The following is an 18,801-nucleotide window of genomic DNA, read 5'->3' on the forward strand; positions in this document are numbered from 1 at the left end:
ATTAGATGCAACGGGGGAAATGCGTAGCATAGGGGGAAGTCCCATGAATTTGACAGGGCATCCACAGCCAGAGCGGAATCCCCCTGCTGGAGGGAAAAAAACTTCCTTAGCTTTTGATTCTCCTGAGTTGCAAAAAGATCTACTACAGGCAAACCCCATGTCTCTGAAATCAGTGAAAATACTTCCTGGTTCAGGACCCATTCGTCCTGCAGTATCCGATGCCGACTCAGATAGTCCGCCAGTAGGTTGTGGGTACCCCTCAGGTGTACCGCAGAAACCTTGTGGGAGGAATACCGCTGAATTCTAGCTTGTAACCCTCCCTGATGCTATGTGTCCCCAGTTATTTACAAACACTGGAGTGATCAGACGATCACTCCAGTGTTTGTCCTCCACAAAAAGGATCGGTAAATATCACAGATATTTACCCATCCCCCGCTCGGCCACGCACACAGACGCTGTCATCCGGAAACTGACAGGATGACAGCGGCTGCTCTCTCCTCCCTGCTGGGCTGCTCTCATGCCGCTCAATCACCATGATCGAGCGGCTCGCTACCGGCTGCCTCAGCCCCTACAAGCGGGGGAGAGCAGCGGGGATCCGTGGAGTAACATATCCCTGCCTGGAGCGGCTCCAGGCAGGGATGAGAGCCTGAACATGCTGGCGGTAGCTGTGCCAGCGGGGGCGCCCAGAATTTTTGTTAATAGCGGTCATCAGCGGCTTGTGAGCCGCTGATGACAGCTATTAATTTAAAGGGAACAGTCTAGGGAACATTTCTGATATAATGTAAATGCCATCGCCGTAAGGCATACTGACCTGGTGTATTGCGAACAGTTTTGTTCCGCCGTATGCCTTACGGCGGTGGCAGGGAAAGGGTTAAATACAGTTAGAGACTTTAAAATACGGATGCACTGATATATCAGCCGCCAAAGCATATCGGCCAAAAATTGCACTTTTGGCTAAATGCAGAAAGTGCCATTTTCCTGCCGATACATCGGCGCATCCCTGGTTTCTTTCCTCCCCGCTGGGCACTGCCCTGTGTCCCAGCAGGGAGGAGAGAAAGTGTGACAGCCGGCCGAGCGCTGTGGGAGGAGAGCGCTGTGAGCGGCCGGCGTCTCTCCTCACATCGCTCAGCCTCCTATCACAGTCCGCAGAGCGGTGTGTGGGCGGAGACAGCCCGCGCTGTCAAAGGAGGCTGAGCTCTCCCCCCTGCACCGCTCACTCAGCCTCCTGTGACAGCGTGTCAGAGAGGAGAGCGAGAGCAAACACTCAGCGATCAGTGGTCGCTGATGTTTGTACATAATTGAGGACAGAGTATGGTTACTTTATCCTCAATTATGAATGAATGGGAAGTGATCTACATAACCTCCTGTTAATTCATGATTGTGGTTATAGTAAAAGTTTCGGCCTGATTTTTTTTAAATTTCGGTTTTGAAATTTCAATTTCGGTGCACCTCTCCTTTAAAACATTTAATATACACTTAAACACATAGTTTGTCACTTGTTCATGAGACAAAGTTGCAAGTTACTCTTTTTAATAGGGTGTTAGCTGTTATCTTAAAGTATTTGGAGAAATTGCTATTCTAGGAGTTTTTAGTTTATCTAAACACAGACACTTGTTATGTATACGTGAGGAACAAATAATGCTGAATCAGGATTTATTTTGAATTCTGTTAAACTGAACAATGATGTAAGCTTAATTTTTATCTTGATGTGTAGAGCTATATAATGCTGGGCACACACCTTACAACTATCGCAATACTTTGTCTTGCGATGGTTGTAAGGTAATTAAAAAAACGTACAATCTGCCCATCTTGGACAGGCAGATCGTACTTGCGATGATCGCAAGCCCGCCCCGCTGAGGGGCGGGTTTCCGATGACCGCAATGCTCAACTGGCAGTGTGAGCTTGTGCACACCGGCCCGTGCGGCATTTATCTTAAGAACATGCTACACACCCGCCGAAAATCGTACGATTCTCGGCAGGTTTTCGAACATGTTCCTAAGATAATAGTCTTGCGACCGTCCAGTAAAAACGGTTGCACGCCTTACACACACCTTGCGATAATCGTACGATCGTGGGATTTCCTGCGATTATCGTACGATTATCGCAAGGTGTGTGGGCACATTGTGCTGTATGAACTAGAGTGGGGTTGAAATTGGCCTGGCAAACTAAGACCTTTCCCCACACGCGTGTGTCAAATAAACCTTTTATCCAATTTGGATCTACCCACAGACTGTTGCTGCTTTGCTTTTAAAATTCCCTAATCACTGCTGATTCCCTATTGGCTGCCCCTCTCTGCAGCAAAGCCACACCCCACTCAGGTAGGTGCAATCAATAGAACAACACCCAGCATTATCCAGATAATGCCAGACTACAAATCAGCTTGACTGATTACAATGGTAGCAACACTAGATTTTAGTAGCCACTCCACTTAAGGTGATAAATGCTACAAATCTTTTCTTAATTGTTCACAAGAAATTTTTTCTTGTGAACAATCTTTGCAAGTTAAAAATACTCTGAAGGGAAGTCAGTACCATTTAATATGCTGAAATCACTAGGCCTCCCTCTGCTAATTGCCTTGCCGTCTCTGGCTGCAGTACTTTGCGACTCTGTCTCAAAACACACCCAGATGCAAGAACTTTCATATCACCTGCTTATTTCCACTTGTTTAAAAGGGAGTCTAAAGGTGCCCATACACCTTACAACCATCGCAAGACTTTTGTCTTGCGATGGTTGTAAGCTAATTAAAGGCTCGTACGATCATCCCATCTTGGACAGGCAGATTGTACTTGCGCTCCGATGACTGCAAATGGGCAGTGTGCGAGTGCGCACACCGGCCCATTCGGCAGTTGTCGAACGGAAGCCGGGTTGTTCGACGGAAGCCGGGTTTTCAAGCCTGCTTGTTCGACGGAAGACGTTTGACCGTACAGTAGAAACGGTTGCACGCCTTCCATACACTTTGCGATTATCGTACGATCGTGGGATTTCCCACGTACAGTGTATGGGCACCTTTAAGCTGGCCATACACCTTACAACCATTGCACGACTTTTGTTGTGCGATGGTTGTAAGGTCATTAAAATTTCGTACGACCTGCCCATCTTGGACAGGCAGATCGTACTTGCAATCATCGCAAGCCCTCCCCGCTGAGGGGAGGGCTTGCCGATGATTGCAATACTGAGCGGGCAGTGTGCGCTTGCGCACACCGGCCCGTGCGGCTTTTGTCTTCCGAGCATGCTACCAAGGGTTTTCCAGCGTGCTAGGAAGACGAAAGTCGTGCGACCATACAGTAGATGCAGTCGTACGCTGCCCATACACCTGCCGATTATCGTACGATCGAGGGATCACCAGCGATTATCGTACGATAATTGGCAGGTGTATGGGCACCTTCACATGCCATATAAATTCATCATGTTGTCTTAAAGTAAATTTGAAGTCTAAATTTAACAGGCAGGCTTTTCATATCCACTTTGGTGTATTTGAAAAGACCAATTGCCTTAAAACAATATATTTGCAGCAGTCACATGACCGTAAGAATTTCATGACGATCTCTTTGCAGGGTGGTTTGCATGGTTCCATAATGTAGAAGGTACACACAGCATTCCCTGATCAATCAAGCTGAGCAGGGCTGGGCCGAGGGCATATTATCATCCAGATTGACTACAAAACTACAGGCACACCTTGCGACAGCATGGCTTCCTGTAGGTCGGAGTAAAAAATAAAGGGATGCAAACTGACAACTCTAGCATGGATATGCTTCCAGGCGTAGCTGGGTCAGAAACCTACAGAAATGCAAGGAGACTGGCAGTATCACCCGACACTACGGGCGAATTTAAAGTGATATTAAACCTGCATATATTACTGCAGACCTCAGCACTTACAATCATTTCCATGTGCCTTTCTTTTCAGCGCTGTAGTTGATTTTCTTTCTTCATTCAAAAATGCTCTCTCTCCTGGTTTGGGTTTCATGTGTCTCCTGCCCCTTACATGGTTCCCGTGGGACACCTTTGCATGAACTGGCACTACGGACACCTGCTCTTTCCTGCATCCATAGGATGTACTGCAACTCTCCACCCTCCCCTGCTCCTCCCTCTTTTAGGCAAATGATTGACAGCACAGTTTGAGTCTGCGCTGTCCCTACTACAGGCTTTATGTGATGTAATCGAGACATGGTGGGACCTGGACTCGGGGGTGGTGAAAAAATAGAATTGTAAGCATATTTACACACTGAGGAACTAACATATTTACTGGAGATTGTTTTGTAGGCTCCATAGTAGGGCTGCAACCAAGTAATCGATAATAATAGATAAGGAGAATAGATGTCAACTATTCTCATTATCGATTAGTTGGTTGGATCCCCTAGCTCTCTCCTCCATGCTGGGAGGAGGGCACAGCAAGCAGGGGGAGGGTGCAATAGCCAGCCTGCTACTGGCTATTGCAATTTGAAATGGGCAATAGTAGGCTGGCTATTGCACCAGTCCACTACCTGCTGTATTTACATTCAGCTGCCGTCTGCAGAATCTTGTCACTGCAGGGGTGTGGAATTGCCCGACGCCCGGGACATGCAGTTTCGGGGGCCGGGCGAGTAGTTTTTTTGTACACTTAGCCCCGCTTCGGACAAGCAGAGCCAAGTGTACAGTGTGGAGCCGCCGCTCGTATTCAAGTGATCTGATCATTTATCAGATCACTTGAATGAAACGAGAAGCAGCGATTCTGTCCACACCGTCCCCCCCCACCCGTGGTTTTCGAGGTCCCACAGACCACAGAACATGAGCTCAGCATAGAGCCCGCAGAGCAAACGAAAAACGTCAGTTTTTCATCTGCTCTGTGTTATCACTGAGACCGTGGCGCTGGGATCACAGCGCCACCTGTCTCAGCTGTCAGGAACTACACAGAACACCTGTTCTGTGTTGGAGGGCAGGTTCCATAAAGAGAACCTGTCACCTCCAAACTATCACTTAGAGGATTTTAAATCCATATGTGATAGGGAAAAAAATTAGGTGGGGGGGAGTAAAAAATAAAAAAAGGTTATGAAAAAGTAAAAAATTATTAATTATATAAAACAAAAGTGACAATGTAAAAAATAAAATAAAAAAAATGAAAACCAACCCCGATGCCCCCACCATCTGCATGCAAATAAACGCACGCATAGGACATTGTGTGTGTGCGTTGAGTGCTGCCGCCATTTCACTGTGCCATATTGTGGTAGCGAGGCAGCAGAACTCTCTCACACGCACAATGTGCATTAAAGGGCAAGTTTACTTTCCCAGGTAATATGGGAAAATGGATTTACCCGATCAAATCTGGCCCCCGTCTCTCCCAGAAAAAACCCCATCCCCCGGCTATACTTACCTTTCGGCAAACAGTCCTTACCCTCCGCCGGTACAGGTGTACTGTCCTTACCCCGTACTGTCCAGCGCAGTCCTGCCCTATGCATTTTTTATTTCGCTCGCAAATTGCAAGCACTCATTGGTCAGCGTGGTCTGGGGACCACGCTGACCAATGAGAAGCGCTATTTAGCTTCCCGGTTTCCTGATTGCCCAGGAAGCTGGCTCGATGCCGATTGGCCGGTAAACCGGCTTCCAAGCCATTCACAATCAAGCTGGCCAAACAACATGGAGTCGGCTTTCCTGGCAATTTTTTTTTTTTTTTAAATCAGTAAATTTTCCTTAATATAGTAAAAAATAAAACATGGGAACATAGGGAAACATGTTTTTTTTTCAAAATTTAGGGAACTTTTTTTTGTCATATAGTAAAAAATAAAACCCCCAGTGGTGAATAAATACCACCAAAAGAAAGCTCTATCTGTCCCCCAAAAAAGGTATAACATTCATTTCAGTACAGCGCTGCATGACGGAATAAATGTCAGTCAAAGTACCGCAGCACTGAATACTGAAAAATGGCCTGGATGGGAAGGGGGTTTAACACCGCGGATGTCAACTGGTTAATTAAAACTATTTTTTTTTGTATCAAGACAAGTAGATTGTTATGAAGGACAAGTAGATTTGGCCCCCGCTTTAGCCCTTGGACAAGTAGTTTTTTCAAAAATTTCCACACCCCTGCACTGGCAGCTGTCATTCCCTGGCTGAAGCCATTCAAGTGTGATTTGCTTACAATACAATTCATTATAAAAAAAAAATTATAAAAAGGTGGGAAAAAAATTATTTTCAGTTTCGGCCTGACAAATTCTGCTCCAGGAGGTGCATTGCAGTGCCATTAATTTCAATGGTACCCCAAACGCGCCTGCCACCCACAGTGTGGTCGCCCACACTGGAACGCATGGTACCGCAGAGCCATGTGGTCCAGTGCAGTGTGATTGCAAAACAATTGTGCAAGCCGTTTTATTCTGAAGTAAACTTTATGTTTGTAACACTGCATTTGTGTATTTAACTTTAAATTAAGGATGGTATTTATAAAAAAAAATTTTAATCAGATTAATCGAAAAAAATAATCGGCCAACTAATCGATTATGAAAGTAATCATTAGTTGCAGCCCTACTCCCTAGAATGCATTAAAGTAGAAAAGCTGGGACATTTTGTACTACTTTAATTCAATGTATAAATAAAAGGAACTAGTATGTGGATAATAAGCGACAGAGGCAGCAGGAGAATAAACAAGAGTCGATTGTCTACTAAGAGGGGACGATTGCTTCTCCCTTTTAAATAGAAGGGAAGTGTACTGGAGTTTTAAATTAGACACACATATCCCAAAAGGTATAAACTTCAAATGGGATGTGACTATTGCTTCAAATAGTAAATTTTTATGAAAAAGTATTATTTTGGACGGATGTCTCCTATGATCTTCTAGAAACAGTTCCATTTGAAAAGATGTAAAAAATTTAACTTAAAGTGATATTAAAGTCAAAAGGGTTTTAAGCTATTCCAAATGCTGCTGAAATCACTTAAAATTGATGTGGCTTCTTGATGTTTAAACGTTTTAGTGTCTGCAGAATTAGCTGGTCCCCTGAGCACTGGTTCTGACATCCTGTTTTAGCGTGGCTCCTTTCTCAAGCAGAGTTTTATGGAGCCACCCTTGTGTGTGCTAGTAAGCTGTGTGTGTCTCCACAAACACACAGACACAGCAAAACAAGCTTCTCCCCTCCCCCCTGGCCCCCTCTCCTCCCTCCACCCATCTACAAGCTAGTAGATTAACAATTGCTGGAGATTGCTCTGTCTCTTGTGATTTTATACTGGGCAGGAAGTTTAGGGAAGTTGAGCTGAGAGAGATGGAACCAGTTGTTCAGAAACATGATGACTGTGTTTGGGCAAAAACATAAAGAAATACTATGCTGGGCAATATATATTTGTTTGATCTGGATTCATCATTGAAAAAAATTGACAGTATAAATACTACTTTCATTATGCTAAGTACACAAAATGATAGCATAGTTATTTTTATATTGATATATACAGGCAGTCCCCGGGTTACATACAAGATAGGAACTTTAGGTTTGTATTTAAGTTGAATTTGTATGCAAGTCGGAACAGGTAATTTTTTTAAGTGCAACTTAGTTTTGGATAGCATAGGGAAGGATAACATTTGTTTTGCTGTCTGTTCCTGTTGTTCAGAAGATTATAATATAATTAAAAAATTTTTTTATTTAAAATTACACACCAAAAAAAGTGTTTCCCTACTTTTAATTAAATTTTATATACTTTATTTTTTTTGTTTGCATTTTTTAATTTTTATTTATTTAACTTTTTTTAAAACATTTTTTTGTCTTTTTAATTTAAATTTTCAACTTTTATTTTAATGCTGGGAGCAGTAGCCAGCCTGCTATTGGATATTTCAAATCACAATAGCCAATAGCAGGCTGGCTATTGCATCTGCCCACTGCCTGCTGTCAATCAGCAGTGGAGGGGCCTGAAAGAGAAAGTTCTCTATCAGGTCCTCTCATTCTGATTGAGAGCAGGCAGGTGCAATAGCCAGCTTGCTATTGGCTATTGCATTTTACACTATCCAATAGCAGGCTGGGTATGGCTCCCAGCCTGCAATGAAGAGGAGGCAGGGGGGCGGGGCAGAAGAGCCGCAGCCGTACCAGGAGAGCGGAGGATCGTCCGGAGCGGGGATGCTGACGGATCGGCGGAAGAGGACGCCGGGACATCAGCGTAGGTACGGGGGCAGCAGAGGAATGCAGCAGTCTGTGTCCCCACTGCCTCCGCCAACACAGGCGCGGAGAGCAGTGGGGATTTGAAGGGACACAGGCCGCTGCAGCCACAGTTCTCCTAAATGTACCGGCGGCTGCCGGTACATTTAGGAGAACTGTGGACCCGGTTCGTAAGTACGGATTGTCCGTAAGTCGGACGTCCGTAACCTGGGGACTGCCTGTATACTGTATATATATTGGTTTTAATGTTTCTAATAAATGTTGGTTTTAAGGGAGGGATTATGTTCCAGGTGTGGAAAGTATTCTATGAGAAATATATCCATGTCAGGAGAGACATTTGAATACATTGGAAACATTTCATTATTACACAACTCACTGGCGGAACTACCAGGGTCGCAGCGGAGGGGGGGGCCTTCATGGTTTCTTGCACCGGGGCCCTGAAGGTTCTAGTTACGCCTCTGACACAACTGCTGTTATGTCAATTTCCAGCACCTAAAGGACATTGTGTGTCTGTTTTCTATGAGGACTGGAATGCCATTTGTCAAAATATGTTTATCTCTTTCTGAATATAGTATATAGAAAATGTATTCATCTCTTGGTGAACGCTGTGTATATGATGTGTTATACGGCTGTGTTTAACAGAGCGCACGGCGTGATCAGCTTGATTGTTTCCACCTGTATTTTTGCCAATCTGCGAATACACAATGAACTCTCCTGTGACGGCCCACATCTCTATGACTAAGCCTGTATGGGTGAAACGCATTAGAGGTGGGTGGCCAACAGGTGGGTACTATACTCTGCTGTTTGAGGGGGGTTTAATAAACTATGTGTATTGTGAAGATAGTGGTGTGTGGCTATTTCCGGACAATATAGTCCTGCACTCCGTAAACTGTGCTGTACATTACATGTTCCTGACCACAGTATTTATGGTCTCAAAAGTTGCTGGTTGCTATGTAGTCCCTAACTATTTTAATAAAGTTTTTCTTTGAAGTAGGATCAGACAAAATGTTCGCTGTCTGCCTATATTCTGTGCAGAGTAAGGCATGTGTAATGAAATAGTGTACATTTTATAAATCAACCTTTGATTAGATGGAAATGTATGTATGTAAGACTCTCATTTATGCCATTGTAATTAATAAATAGTTTGTGAGTACAAGGAATGGGGCATACATACTGTATATGATGTATACTATAAATAGGCTCAGACCCTATTAGCTCATGCATACTTTTTGCTTGCGCCACAATCCCTGCCTCTTTCTCTCTTTCAAGTTCTAAAGTCTGAAGGTAAGCATGCAGGATTGTTATTATCTGTAAAACATATCTTTATAATGTGCTTATCCACTGTAGTAAAAAGGGGAATGCATTTTATTACATTTTTACTACCATAACTAACCTATAAAAATGGCTCCATACTGGATTTACATGCAGTTTCATGCAGATAAAGCGGAACTACAATAGATACTAAATAAAATACTCCATCATTTACATGCCAATAAACTGACAGTGATGGTCCAAGACAGATAAGGTATCTATTTCATCATTCAACACACATATGAATATATATACACGGAACAACCTCTTGTTAAAAAAGATATGTAAAAATTGAGCACATGTCCAACACCATGAACAAGTAAAGCTAGCTATACACTAGTGGAATTTTGTTGGGAAATTTTTTTTTTATTCGTCAGAATGTTTTTTCCATGTTCTTATGATTAATGGAGTTCAAATCGACAATTAATATTGACCATAGTGATAAAAAAAATAAGCAGGATGGAAAAAAATGTGTTTTTTCATTCGAGAAACCCCATTAACTTATCAAATGATAAATGTTCAGGAAAAAATCAAACAAAATTTTGAATGACGTTCTTTATATTTCCGATGGATCACTTTTCAGAGGGTGGTTAAGCAACGGCTTCCAGGTGTTTAGGAGGCGATATATGTAGTTGAGGTGCAATCCCATTCCCATCAATGGTCACATCTGGTAGGCGGCATGCTGTCTGACTTTTGAAGTTGTGCAATACTGCGTCCCACTGCCTCCTAGGATGTGTAACATGAACATCCTAGGAGGGAGCTGGGTGATCTATGGCAGAGAGCTGCATAGAGGAAATAAAGGTGTATACTATGGATAAAAAAAAGTTTGCAAATGTGTAAGAGGAAGAGGGGAGGAAGCAGAGGAAAGAAAGACATTCTGTGGGTGAAGGTCAGCTTTAAGTATTGATCAAGTAAAACCCATGTGGCTCACATTGAATGTTTAAAAAGACATATAGAATAAGAAAAGGGCGTTTAAAAAATATGATACTGAAGGAACACTGTCGTCATTTGAAAGCTACAAAGAATATAACAAAATATGTAAAAAGGAAATAAAGCTTGCAAAGATTAAAAACGAACGACAGGTTGCAAAAGAGTGCCAGATTAACTCCACAAAAATTCTTTAAATATATGAATAGTAAAAAAAAAATCAGGTCTGAGCACGTAGGCCTCTTAAAAGATAACTCAGAGTTGGTAACTGGGGACAAAGAGAAGGCAAATCTATTAAATACTTTCTTCAGCTCTGTGCACACCAAGGAACAGGCTGCAACTCAAGTCCATAATGGGGATAGCAGTACCATAGCCTCTAATGAACTACAATGGCTGACTATTGATATGGTCCAGAAGCAGCTAGACAAAATTAAGGTGAACAAAGCACCTGGACCAGATGGCTTACACCCACGTGTCCTCAAAGAATTGAGCTGTGTAATTTCAAAGCCATTGTATCTAATTTTCTCTCTAATGACTGGCTTGGTACCGATGGATTGGGGCAAGGCCAATGTGGTCTTTACCATTCAAAGTCTTTAACAAGCAATTACAGACCTGTAAGCTTAACTTCAATAGTTGAAATAGTTCAATACTTGAAAGTTTGATCAAGGATCACATGCAATTGTTTTTGCTTGAAAATAATATCATAAGCGACAGGATTCACAAAAGACAGAAGTTGTCAAACAAACCTACTTTCTTTTTATGAGGAAGTAATAAATTGGACAGAGGAATGCCTGTGGGTATAGTATACTTGGACTTTGCAAAAGCGTTTGACACAGTTCCCCACATGCGGCTAATGTATAAGTTAAGGTCAGTAGTTATAGATTATTCGATCTGTAAATGGATAGAAAACTGGCTTAAAGACCGTATTCAGAGAGTGGTGATCAACGATTCGTACTCTGAATGGTCTCAGGTTGTTAGTGGTGTTCCCCCAGGATCAGTGTTGGGCCCCTTATTGTTTAATCTATTTATAAATGACATATGGTTTAGGATTAAAAGTACCATTTCTGTGTTTGCAGATGACACCAAGTTATGTAGTGGAATACAGTCCTTACAGAATGTCTCCAACTTACAAGCAGATCTGAATGCACTGTATGATTGGGCATCTATGTGGGGAATGAGGTTTAATGTTGACAAATGTAAAGTTATGTACTTGGGGACTAAAAAACATGCATGCTTCATACACTCTGGGGGAGTATGTTTTCAGGGAGTCAATGATGGAGAAAGATCTGGGTGTTCTGGTCAGTGGCGGAACTACCGCCGGTGCGGGCGCACCGGGGCCTCCGCCTGGGGGGGCCCAGCACAGTCCTGACCTGTGCATAGATGGTATCCAGCAGCCAGCAGGCACCAGTCTCTGCGCCGGGAGTGTCGGATCATCCGTTCATGTGACACTCCCAGCGCAGAGATGGGGGGCCCGCTGGACGCCGCATACTGATGTCCCCACCAGTGGTGTAACAACCGGGGGGGCGACGGTGAGTCTGCCCCGGGCGTAGGTTTGGGGGGGGCGCCAGCCGACCGGGCAGGACACACGATTCACCTGTAAAGTCTGTCACACTGCAGCGCGCATGGGAAGGGAAGCAATGACGGAACTTTTCCCTGTGCTCAGAACTCCATCAGAGAGCAGTCTTACACTGCTCGCCTCTACATTGTTTGTGATCTCCGAGGCCCGTACGCGTGGCGGTGCTTGCATTTCAACGACTGAAAGGAATTCCAGGCTGTAAGGTCTCTGTACTGGAGGGAGGTGAGTATATTTATATTTATTACACTGACCTCTGTGTCACCAGTCCAGAGATCTTCATGCTGAAAATGTCGGAGATAACATGCTTCCACTCTGCTGTGCAGAGGGTCAATATTAGTGATTTTGCTCATGAAGTGGTTGCCTGTAGAAATATGCACTGGAAAAAAACCATGCCAGCTCCCTAAGTATATGCATGAAGATGTCTGGATTTGCAACCTGAGCCAGCACTACAGGAAGAGACACTCAGCTGCAAAGGGAAGTTCTGGCCAAGCATGAGAAGACATGAGGATTTAAAAGGAAGAGCAGCAAAGAGAAGGGAAACAACCATGGATTACAGTAAGGTACACATTACAGTATTGTTTTATGTTAAAAAATCTGAGGGTTTAATGTCACTTTAAGTGCAATTTTTTGGCCGATACAGCAGTGCATTCCTTGTTTTGTTTCCTCCCCGCTGGGCGCTGCTCTGTGTCCCAGCGGGGAGGAGAGAAAGTGTCACAGACGGCCGAGCGCTGTAGGAGGAGAGCGCTGTGAGCAGCCAGCGTCTCTCATCCCACACCGCTCAGCCTCCTATCACAGTCCGGTGTTCTATCGCAGATTGTGACTGTGTCAGAATGTGTGACGGCTGACGTTATCACACTTCCTAATGTAATCACGCCCATTTTTTCGGCGGTAGAATGTGTCACACCCATTTTTTCCGGGGGAACAATGTGTGACCGGCAAAACGTGTAGAATTCAAAGCTTTCTCCACAGTTCCTGGGCAGATCGGCATCACAGATGGTATGTGCAGGAGAACCGATCTGCCCCGCAAACAGCTGATCGGTCCTGAAATCTCACTTTTATCCGACTTTGTATTTCACTCGCAAAGTCAGATAGAAGTGAGGTTTCAGGACCGATCAGTTGTTCCCGGGCAGATCGGTTCTACTAAACATACCATCTGCAATGCCGATCAGCCTGGGAACAGCTGAGAAAGCTTTGAGTTCCACACCTTTTGCCGGTCACACATTTTACGTTAGAATGCGTGACCATGTGACCGGTCACACATTCCAACGCAGTCACAACCTGTGATAGAACACTGGAAGAGCACTGTGTGGGAAGAGACAGCCCACGCTGTCACAGGAGGCTGAGCTCTCCTCCTTGCACCGCTCAGTCATCCTCCTGTGACAGCGTGTCAGCGAGAAGAGCAGTACAAACACTCAGTGATCAGTGATCGCTGAGTGTTTGTAGATAATTTAGGACATGGTACGTTTACTGTGTCCCCAATTATGAATGAATGGGAAGTGATCTACATCACCTCCTGTCCATTCATAATTGTGGTTATAGTAAACATACTCTGTCCTTTCATTGTAATAAATGAATATGCTCAAATATTTTTTCGATCTATTTTTTTTCAATTTTATCAACTTTATTTTTTTGTGGTTGCTTCAGGGGGTGTGGATTGGGGAGTTTTGTTCCTTAGGTCCGCCACTGGTTCAGGTAGATCATAGACTCAATAATAGCAATGTTGAGCAGCAGTTTCTAAAGCAAGAAGAATACTTTCTTGTATTAAAAGGGTCTAGACTCCAGAGATAGAGACATAATCCTGCCCCTGTACAAAGTATTAGTAAGACCTCATCTGGAATATGCAGTTCAGTTTTGTGCACCAGTTCACAAAAAGGATGTTGTGGAACTGGAGAAAGTGCAGCGAAGGGCGACCAAACTCATAAGAGGCATGGAGGAGCTCCGCTATGAGGAGAGATTAACTGACCTGAATTTGTTCTCTCTGCAGAAGAGGCGATTAAGGGGGGACCTGATTCCCCAAGCATGAGAAGACATGAGGATTTAAAAGGAAGAGCAGCAAAGAGAAGGGAAACAACCATGGATTACAGTAAGGCACACATTACAGTATTGGTTTATGTTAAAAAATCTGAGGGTTTAATGTCACTTTAAGCAATACCTATGATACCACTGTCCTCTCAGACAGGAATATGACAGGATTCACTATACAGTAGAGCTCTTCACAGAGGCAAGGATACTTCAAGTTTCTATTTAGAGCGTAGAGTTAAGCTTAACGATTTTTAAGATTGTTCTTTAATGAAAGAAACAGAAAAAATATATTCATAAAAAGAGACAAAATATATATCACAACAGTAAAATAAAAGGGAAGAAAAGGTGAATTCTTAACAATCCTGGTTGTAGGTGTTCTGACAGAGTGCAAAGTTCAATAAACAAAAGGGGGGTCTGAAGGGCTCTCCTTCAAGCAAGCTTTTAGCAGATGATGTTCATATATTAAAGGGGAACTCTTCTGCAATGTTAAGAGTTTCTGACCTTGCTGGAGTTCCTTTCTGGATGTTTCAAAACAAGAGCCTCACTAGCTGCCTCAGCAGCATCTTTTTGCTGGCCCCTAGGGCTGGGCTGGGGAGGGAGAGCAGAAGGGACGAACTTTTATTTTGCCATATCACTGTCCAATTCCAAATTATGACATGGAGCTGATATTGTAACTCAGTTTATGACTTTGGGTGAATGCCGGGTCACCTGGGTCATTAACTGTACCAGAACTGCTTGTGTTCATCAACCAGTCCACTGGTAACAGATGAGTGCCTGCCTAAATGCCTTTAATTAGGGGCCATCATGAAAAGGGTTAGAGGGTTATTTGGGACTCTCACTAGTGCTGGGGTAATAAAGTTCCCAGGCTAGCTAAGAAAATCTCTGTTCTGTGTAATGTGAAGGGACCTGGCAAATGACTAAATGAAGGCCTACCCTTGCTCTGGACTGGGGGACAAGATAATGCTATATTTAATATTAATAGACTCAAACCCCATTATCGTCACGGGGAAACATATTATTTTGTGTGGGGGGGCAAGTAACAAGGGCGAGCATGTTATTTTGTGGAGGAGGGCAGGGAATGTGGGGAGCATATTATTTTGTGCGTGGGGAGCACAGAATGGGGGGAGCATACTCACACATGTATGTTTAGGTGCGATTAGGGATTTCTGCATTAGGAAATGTGTTTTCCCTGAATACCACCAGCTAGAGAGGACTAAAAAACCCAGCAATCCATTATATAGCAATACAGAATATCACCAGCAATAGAGCACTACAAATGCCAGCAATACATTATACAGCAATGCAGAATAATATGAAGCTACATACTCTGTGTTGCTCATGAGGGCTATGTGGTGTCTCAGGAGGCTATGCGGGATCTGACCAGGGCTGAACGCGGTCTCATCAGGATGGCGCGTGGGTCTCACCAGGCTGCACGTGGCCTCACCCAGTGCTGTGCGGCTGTCTGCGGGTCTCCCCATGGGTGTACGGGCAGGTGCGGGAGGCAGGAAGGAGGAGCAAGAAATATGCGGCTGGACCAGCGCTGTAAACAACTGCTGCCCCCAGCAGGTCCCCAGCAGGCTGACATGAGGTCCCCAGCAAGCGCGGGACCTTACGGCAGCCAAAATCATTTTAAAAATGTTAGTACTAGTATCGGTGCATTCCTAGTTATAAACTACCTTAGTTATCAGATGGAATGAAAGAACAAATGTTATGATAACTGGAATAAAAAATCAGTCTCTGTTTTAACATGATGCAGGTTTAACCACAACCCCGGGACAAGTCGACAGTAGCTGTCACTACTGCACCATGCGCAGGCCCAGCCACTGTATGTGTGGGGCGCAGTTTAGCTTCCTCTCCTATACTGTTCTTAAAGGAGTTCTAAAGTTACAGCGTGTACTATGCTTTTATAACATCGGCATTATAAAACCTTTTAGTATTTTACCTGCTACTCTATATGATGCAATCTTGATTTATCAAGACTACATATCCCATCATGCACTGCTTTCAGCAAGCAATACGAATGTAACATTGTTTAGACATTGAGTTGAGTTCAGAAGGCATTCAGAAGGATGTGTGAGAGTTGTGACACAGGGAAGTGCATGTTCCTAGGGCTGAGTGAAATTGTGTCAGTACATTAAGGAAGTACAACCTATGAGCATCTTTAATACGCAAGTGGGAAATGGGATAGAAGTTGTGGAAATTCAATATAGAAATACTTTTTTTTTTTTTACCATAGATACCCTTTAAGTTGCTGTATTTGAAGTATAACACAGGGAGCTCTCAGGTCACATGAGAGTTACATTCTACAATTCACTGCAAAATTAAGTTTTGTTATCAGGAACTTGGTAGCACGAGTCTTCATCCATCACTGCCACCAGAGATTTCATTTATATGTGTATATAGTAGAGGACGTCCCAGCCATTACCATACAGTCCCTTTAACTCTCATGCCAGGGCTATCATGCTACAGTGGAGTATGCCAGTTCACAATATCGGAGAACTTTAGTTAATACAGTAGTTGTAAAGACAGCCCAGCTACTCTGGTATTTTCTGTTATTGAAGGCCACCATCATTACAGGCTACTGTGCACTGGGTAAACCTTCATACCTTGACTGTTACTACAGGTACCCCTCATATTAGAACATGAATTGGCAGTCTTCAATGTAGTATGACAATTAAATATATAATACTTTTTCTCTTCTGTATGTACTGTACATATTGAGCAGAATCCCTGGCAGAAAGAAATAGAAGCTAAAGATTCTCAGAAGAGCAGATAAAGTTTAAGGCATAGGTGTGCGCCTGGGCAAGCCCTAATCACCCCAAGCGAAACACAAAAACACCTTTGGCTTTTTGAGCCATGCACTGATCCGAAGCCTGCTCCACCCAGCGGCTGCCAGAGACCTGCAGGGAACATACACGTCTAAAGGGATGCCGTGTTTGATATAACACCGGTGCACTGAACATATTGCCTTCTACAGCTTCCAGCATGCAGCAGGCCAACGATGCGCAGCTGCCTCCCGTGGTAGTTGATACTCATACTACCATGTTCTACCTACCCGTTCTGAAGGTGCATTTTTGCACCCCCCCCTCCTTAGACAGCTGCCTATGCACCACACTTGTATGAACCCTGCCTCCCATCCATATTAATACATGTCTGTACCTTGGTACGGGCATGGACGGGAGTAGAGATCCACCGATACCATTTTTTCTAGACCGAGTACATCAGCTATAGAGGACTACAATTCCCAGCAATTCATTACAAAACAATGATGTGGAGGGTCTCAGCAGGGGCAGATGTGGAGGGTGTCAGCAGGGCACTTGAGTTCTCCCCCCACATCCCCTCTGCTCCCGTATCTCCCTTCTGCTACCACTCTGTCAGGGTACCCTGCACAGGCGTTCTCACACCACATGCAGGTACCCACGCAGGATGACCAAATTAATATGCCCACACAGGATAGGGTTATATGCACAGTTTATTGGTTCCACATCAACAAAACTACAAACCCAACAAAGAGGGGTAACAGGCCTGCAGATGTACAGCAGGCCTCGGGATACAAGAAGAGTGGTCAGGTGCAAGCCGGGTCGTCAACAGGAGGGCAGGGTGGTACAAGCTTCCTGACTGCAGGGAGGGCCTAAATACCCTCCCAGGAAGCACCAGGTGATGGGATGATCAGTCACAGCTGGGGCACACCCGCAGGTGAGTACTGGAGCTGCAGGTTCCTTACAGTTCCTGGCTGCTGGAGACACCCGCAGGCGAGCACAGGAACTGCAGGACCCGGCTCCAGCGCCACTTGGGGGTGCTCTGGATCCTGACACACTCTCACCCACATCCCCTCTATTCCCACATCTCCCCTCTGCTGCCACTGTCCCCCACATCTCCCCTCTGGTCCCACTGTCCCCCATATCCCCTGTACTCCCACATCTCCCCTCTGCTACCACTGTCCCCCACATCCCCTCTACTCCAACATCTCCCCTCTGCTACCTCTGTCCCCCACATCTCCCCTCTGCTCCCCTATACACTTAGTGACAGCGACATACTTTGAACATCAAATAATTTTTTTAACCCCTTAGGGTGAACAAATCTGCAGCTCTGCTGCAGATTTTCATTGTAAGGGGTTAATTTTTTAAAAATAAATGATAGTATACAAGTACATTTAAATATATCATTTTATTTGTTACATTTATTCTTTATTTTTTTACACTTTTTTACACGCTTTTCACTTTTTTAAAAACTTTTTACATTTTTATTTTATTTAATTATATCAAGCAGTCATTGTGAATTCATCTCTCACTATTACTGCTTGATAAATTAATCAATTCATTTTTGGTTATTATTGGGCTGCTTTAAACCTAATAACAGCCAATAATAACCTTAGTGACACTGATCCTGCAGCATTTCAGGATCAGCTGTCACTAAAGGTTTTGTGATTGTTCCAACAACGATAAGAAAACTGCAACATTGTTTTCAGGAATAGAAACATTATGTTTCTATTGCTAATAGTTAAAAAAAAAAAGCCGGTATACATCGGGATTTCCCGATCTATACCAACTGTCAGGATTCTCAGCGGTTACCAGCATTGTAGAGCAGCAAATAGCTGGTCACGTACAGTGTATGTGGCCAGTCATTCGGGCACTTCGTGATGGGATGTACAGTGTACGTCTCCCATCACGAAGGGGTTAAATGCAAAGGGCGGTAACACCAAATATTGATTTGATTTGGATTTCTCTTCTGTTCATTTACTTTAAATTTTGTTAATTGCTAAAAATAAACTATTAACACTTATTTCTGAAAGCATTCTTCCCTTACAGCATTTTTTCACACCTGCCTAAAACTTAAATATATATATATATATATATATATATA

The 18,801-nt window shown here is 43.8% G+C and overlaps 1 protein-coding gene across 1 annotated transcript in view; it reads right to left on the reverse strand.

Annotated features, from left to right (window-relative positions):
- Positions 1 to 18,801, reverse strand: part of LOC108786896 (cytidine monophosphate-N-acetylneuraminic acid hydroxylase-like) — a 104,183-nt gene that overhangs the window by 78,915 nt on the left and 6,467 nt on the right. The gene's annotated exons all lie outside the window — the stretch shown is intronic.

Source organism: Nanorana parkeri, unplaced genomic scaffold (genome assembly GCF_000935625.1).
Source record: "Nanorana parkeri isolate BGI_ZX_2015 unplaced genomic scaffold, ASM93562v1 scaffold233, whole genome shotgun sequence".
Taxonomy (NCBI): Eukaryota; Metazoa; Chordata; class Amphibia; order Anura; family Dicroglossidae; genus Nanorana; species Nanorana parkeri.